We start from the raw sequence: 6,343 nt of genomic DNA, 5'->3' as shown, positions 1-6,343 counted from the left end.
CAGTGGCTCTGCAATGATGTCAGCCAGTGCCTTCAGCACCCTCAGATGGAGCTCATCCGGGCCTGCCGACTTAAAGGCATCCAGTTCTTCCAAATGACTCTGCACCATCTCAGGGTCTACGCATGGTAGTCTGGTGCCTTGCTGCTGCCTCTCTACAACCCCAGTGAGAGACTTGTCGTGCCCCTCACTTAGGAACACTGAGGCAAAGAACTCGTTGAGGAGTTCAGCCTTGTCCCCTCTGTCCGTCACCAATTGTTTCTGCCCATTTAGCAGGGGTCCTATTCCTCCCTGGGCCTTCCTTTTACTCCCAATATATCTAAAAAACAATTTCTTGTTGTCTTTTACTTGGGTTGCCATCCTCAGCTCCATGGCAGCTTTGGCCCATCTAACTGCCTCCCTACAAGCACGAGCAGAGGAGGTATATAAGTTGTAGAGGACATGGATACCTACAAGGGCTGTGCGAAGCTTCAGTCGTCAATTCAATTCAGCAGAGATTCGGCCCAATTTGGTGGCCAAATCTCTGAATCAGAATCAAATTAGGAGACCCTTTAATCTCTCCGAATCGAATCGGTACCCTCCAAATCAATTCAGAAAGATTTGGAAAGATTTGATGATTCAGACATAGAAACAGCTTTAAATGTTTTTTCTACATACCTCAAGGTACTAGGCAGCTTGTGAACACTGAGATGCTGGGGTGGATGAAGTGTCCCACAGGAGCACGGGGCGGGGTCGGGATGGGGAGGAGACACTCCAGCGGGCTCGGTGGTGGAACCGGAAGTGGACCCGAAGCACTTTGGGTCCACTTCCAGGTCTGCTGTGGAGTGCACGGGGGACCTAGGTCTGGGGGCCACCCGGGGCCCCCCCACAACCAATCACCGAGCTGGGTACTTCTAGTTCATTTCCGGGTCTGCTGCCGAGCATGCAGGCCCCCCCCCCCCCCCCCCACCTGCGCTCCTGTGGGATGCTCCATCCACCCCACCTTTGCAGTGTTCATGAGACACGCTTGGTACCTCGAGGTATGTAGAAAAAAACATTTAAAGCTGCGTCTATGGCTGAATCGCTGATTCTCTGAATCAGCATCGAATCTTCAGATACGGATTCAGCTGAGTCGAATTGGGACAGTGATCTGAATCAATTAATTGAATCACCGTCCCCAATTCGGGCCAAATCCAAATCTAATACAGACCATTTCACACACCCTAATACCTACCAGCCAGATATAGATAATCAGTATTAACATATACAATTCAAGGGAACATCAGTGCTGGGGAAAAAAAATATGACAGGTATTGGCATCTACAAAGAGAATAGCGTTCTAGTTTTATACCCATGATAATGTTGGCTACAAATGTCCAACTCGGGATCCTTAAAATTCTGGTTTATTAGGCGGATTGAAACACTGTAATGAGTTAAATCATAAACCTTGGGGCTGGTCCTTCCACACACACACACACACACACAGAGTAGCAAGCTACAAGAGTCAGGTATACCTATCCCACAGGTGCTGGAGTCTGTCGTTGAGGCTTGTTTCAGTGTGATGTTATCTTCCAGAAGGGGGTCGCCAGCTAGTCCTTCTGGCTGGACAGGTCGGGTGCTGGTCAAGTTGGAGATCAAGAGGGCATCGCTGAGGGTCACTTTTCACTGCTTTTTATCTGTCCTTGGCAGACTTTGGTGACTCCCCAGTTTTCAGGTTTGCCCAATCCAGGGGTCGTTGACCCTCGTGGGACTTCCCCCTTCGGTGGCTACTGGATGGCATCTGTCAGCCCCAGGGGTTGTCCACATGTACGTGCAGGTTTGGGAGTCCGTTGATGAATTTTGAATAGGGCTCTGGGAGCGGTTGATTTGGAGATATTCAGCTCAAAATTTGGTCCCCAGCATTAATTAACTCAGGCCAGGGCTTCTAGCCCTTGATCAGTGATGTTTAGAGATTTCCCGGTTGTTACATTGTCTTCTATTGAGTTCTTCCGTTGGTTGATCTGCAGTTTCCTTAGGTGTTAATTGCTGCCTGCTACCGTTTTACACATTCAATCACTGATTCACTCGCTCTTTCAGGGGCCAGCCTGATACAGGGAAGAGCAGTTTGATTCCTGCCCTTATTAACATTGTTACAATGTATAACTTACTTATGAAACTAAACACATTTAGTTGAAAGTTGAAAGATGAGGAGTATAAAATATAAGCTACAAAAGTAATGCCATGGCACACAAATAGATTAAAATACCAAAATACAAGGGGCTTTACAAAATGCACACATACAAATTTCAAAACACAATTCCTTATCTTAAAGTGAAAGAACGAGGAAGGAAGAAAAGGTAGGAGAGGAAAAACATATCCAAGGAGGGGAGAGCAACTGCAGGCAAGAGGAAAAGGGGCTTTCTGCTACAATAACACTGAGTTCCACTCTAAAGGAACAGGTTTACCTTCATGGACTGGAGATGATCCAGACCCTATTCCTTTTCTCAGAAGTTTAAATGGCACTAGCATCTCTTTTAGACATCAAAGTCACTACATGCAAGTCCTTGGAAAACCTAACACACTTTCATCTTAGTTTATAACATGCTTTCATCTTTATAAGACTTTATAACACACTTTCATCTTAGGTTTCAAGAGTTTGTCCAATAGCTATTAGGTTACAGCATTGACCAAAGACAGGTTCTAGATATTTCTCATGCTGAAGGGGGTTGAACTACACTACCCTCTTCTGAGAAAAGCACCCTAATCAATCACAAGGGTTATAAAGCAAAGCAGGGCTGAGGGCATCCTCTTCCACTTTTGATGTTTGTTTGCCCCTCTAACGAAGCAAAAGGATGCTAGACATACTGTGCAGTTTAGTGAGTTGGTCACTTCCCTGAGGGGGAAGATCTGGTTCCAGTCCCTGCTCAACATTATTTCTGTATTTTGTATTAGTTACGGGATAAAATGCATAAATGGCATTGGAAGCAGGGGCCTAATGTGTGCTCCCTCTGCCATCCATGACCACATTGTGTCTTACATATATTTAGATTGCAAGGTCATCAGAACAAATTCTAGTAAAAGGGAGCCCTGGTACGATGAAGGCACCATGTCCTCCTTTTATACAGTATATTATTATAATAATAATTAAAAAGTTATGTTAGGTTCAGATTGTAAGAAATAAATTGGGTAGCTGAATAGATCTAGGTACCAAACAAACTGATACCCTTGCTCCCAGGCTCTATCGATTAAGATTTCCAAACTTTCATTTATGATCTTGGAGATCACTGCAACCAGAAAGGAAGACTTGTAGTCTTTTTTGAACACTTAACTACAACATTTAAGTGCAGGTGTGCTTTGGAATCTTACTTTGTCTTCCTCCTGACATTGCAGGGTTCCACATTTCTTAGAAATTATTTTCTGTAGCAAGTTTGCTCAGGTAAGCTACCAACACCTTAGCTCACAGTAGGCTTGTAAGAATACTTTTTTTTTGCTAGCTAATAGTTCTTTCCAAACAGTAAATGATCTACAGACCACTTAAGGACCTCATAACACCTCTGGAACCTCCACTGCTTTAAATGGTGCTATACAGGTGTAATTGGCAAGAAATAAAGTAAACCATCTTGCTAGTTACACAAAAAACCTGAACATAATCCAAATCACACTTTCATCCTTGGAACTATCATAATTATCAGGACTCAAAAAAACAAATCAGTAATTCATGCAATGATCAGATAAATATGTCTATAACAACTCAAATACCAGACGTAACACAATAGAACCACGCTTTTCAGGATAAGGGTTCCCAGCTTCAAAAAATGGTTTGCAGCACAAAAGCTCTCTAGTTGGAAATGAACCTATATAACATTATGTTAGTTATTTTAGATACAACAATTATATCAATAATGAATATACTTGTAGTTTAAGCGCCTTCACATGAAAACCTGTGAATTTTGCCAAGTGATCCCAGGTAAGGATGAGAAAAAGGGAGGCAATTAGTTTGTCTTAAATCTAGTATGCATACATTTTTATAACAATTACATACAGGGTGCAGCATTACTTAACATTCAGTAACATCTCCCCCACCTTAACAGCAACTAAATAAGGTACTTACCTTTGTAAAACTTGTTTCTTTTCCTCAGATTATCACAGATGATATTAATTGTTACCCTAGTCTAACAACTTGACACGTAGAGACTATTCTAGTATGCTGTATTGCACCTATCAAATACTGATTCAATTTTATTTTGGTCAAAACTGCTATGCTAGCACAGCTAGGACTATTTCATCAAACTTTTATGTTGCATACATCTGATTTTACATAGGACTTAGGTACCCAGAAAGATCGGTAAAGGAATATATCCCCTTGTCCCCCTCCCCTGCCCCCTTCAATCAGCATGCGGGGGAAAATGCCTCGTCTCAGATTCAAGTACCAGCCTGCTGCAGGTGGTGGCTCAGCTCTGACTTTTGCCTCTCGGTCAGGGCAAAACCTGGAACTGGTCCCTCGCCTGCCCCAAGTTCAAGTGGCTGATCTGCTGGGTTATGCAGTGAGAGACAGAGAGGGGGGAGAAGAAGAAAACTTTTTTTTTTTTTCTTAACCTTCCTCATTTTGTCCCTGGAGTTTCTTGCTACTTTCTGGTATGCTTTTCTTGAGGACCTGTGCATCTCGCCTTGGCCTGCATGATTTTGTTTTCTATTTGAGGCATCCTAGAAACTCCTCGTGCAGCCATATCAGTCTCCTGCCACTCTTCTTGTGCTTCTATATTGTCGGAACATTTTCTTGTGGGGCTTCCAATACTGTGCCCATTAAAATCTTCAGTCTGTTTTCCCATGATACCATGCCTATTAATTCTTAATTGGTTGAAATTCAACATCTTAATTTTGCTCGCTTCATACTTTCCCCTTCTTAGGATCTGGGGAATTCTAATCATATCATGATTGCTTCCTCCCACGTCTCCCATCACCTTCACATTCTCTACCAATTCTTCTCTATTCATCAGGACAAGATCCAAGATAAATGATCCCCTACTTGTATCCTCAACCTTCTGGAACAGAAAGCTGTCCTCCACACAAGTTGTAAAATATCCAGAAAATTTCCGTTTGGCTGTATTATTCTGACATTCACAAGAGCTATTCCTAGAATCTTATATCAAATCATATTCTTTTCAGAGGCTGCAACTCTTAACTTATCTTGTTCGTTTCCCATACTTGTTGCATTTATATACATACATCAGACACATTTTGAACTCTGACCTGTTTCCCTTTTGCATCACTTGTTGGCTATCCTGTAGATCTCTGCCCCCCCTCCTTTTTTATTTTTTGTAATAGTTAAGCATCTTCTTACAGTCCTTTCCCCTTTGGTTTGTTCTGTTACTGTATTCACTATAACCCATGGAACCTAGTTTAAAGCCTTCCTTACTAGGTTGCCCAGACGATGCCCAAAAATTCATAGATTCCTGGAGGTTAGGGTCAGAAAGGACCTCAGTAGGTCATCAAATTCAACCCCCTTCCCTGGGCAGGAAAGAGAGCTGGAGTCAGATGACCCCAGCTAGGTGCTTGACCAGTCTCCTCTTGAAGACCCCAGGGTAGGCAAGAGCACCACCTCCCTTGGAAGCCAATTTCAGATTCTAGCAACCCTTACTGTGAAGTTCTTTCTAACGTCCAACCTAAACCTGCTCTCCGTCAATTTGTGGCCATTGTTCCTAGTTACTCCAGGGAATGCCCTAGTAAATAGAGCATCTCCTATTCCCTGCTGCCCTCCCCTGAAGAATGTATAGGTAGCCACTCCTCTGAACCCTCTCAAGATTCTCCGCATCCCTCAGTGCCCAAAACTGAACACGGTACTCCAACTACAGCCTGACCAGTACCGCTTAGAAGGGAGGCATCACCTCCCTGGACCTGCTTGTCAGACTTTGGGGTGGGACAGGTTGGGGGGGAGGGGGGAATCAGGCTCCTCGGAGCTTGGGCAGCACCCAGGGGGTCATCAGGATCAGGCCCCATGGAGTTCATGCAGTGAGCTGATTCAAGCAGCGGTAGGAAGCACTGTGGCCACCCGGCACTCCAGGGATGCAGCACTCACTCTGCCTGGCGGGAACATTGTGCGGGTCCCACCCCCACTGTATTTATTCGCATTGCGGCCAATGCCAAAAAATACAACAGACTAAAAAACACAGAAAACGTGTCGACATTGTGGTTGACATCACTGATTTTTTTTGCACTAAAAAACATTTTACATGGGCTCCTACCCTGCCTCTGCTTAACAAGCCTCTAGTGGCAAGTCACAGCTGTGCAGGTAAGGTGCAGTCAGAGATAGTTTTTCCACTTCAAGTTGCAACTGCTTCAAGTCAAGCAACACTAAACCAATTAACATATGTGCAGCTTTCTTAAAGTG

Source organism: Alligator sinensis, unplaced genomic scaffold, assembly GCF_000455745.1.
Source record: "Alligator sinensis unplaced genomic scaffold, ASM45574v1 scaffold454_1, whole genome shotgun sequence".
NCBI classification, from domain to species: domain Eukaryota; kingdom Metazoa; phylum Chordata; order Crocodylia; family Alligatoridae; genus Alligator; species Alligator sinensis.
Note: the sequence above shows the minus strand (reverse complement) of the source record.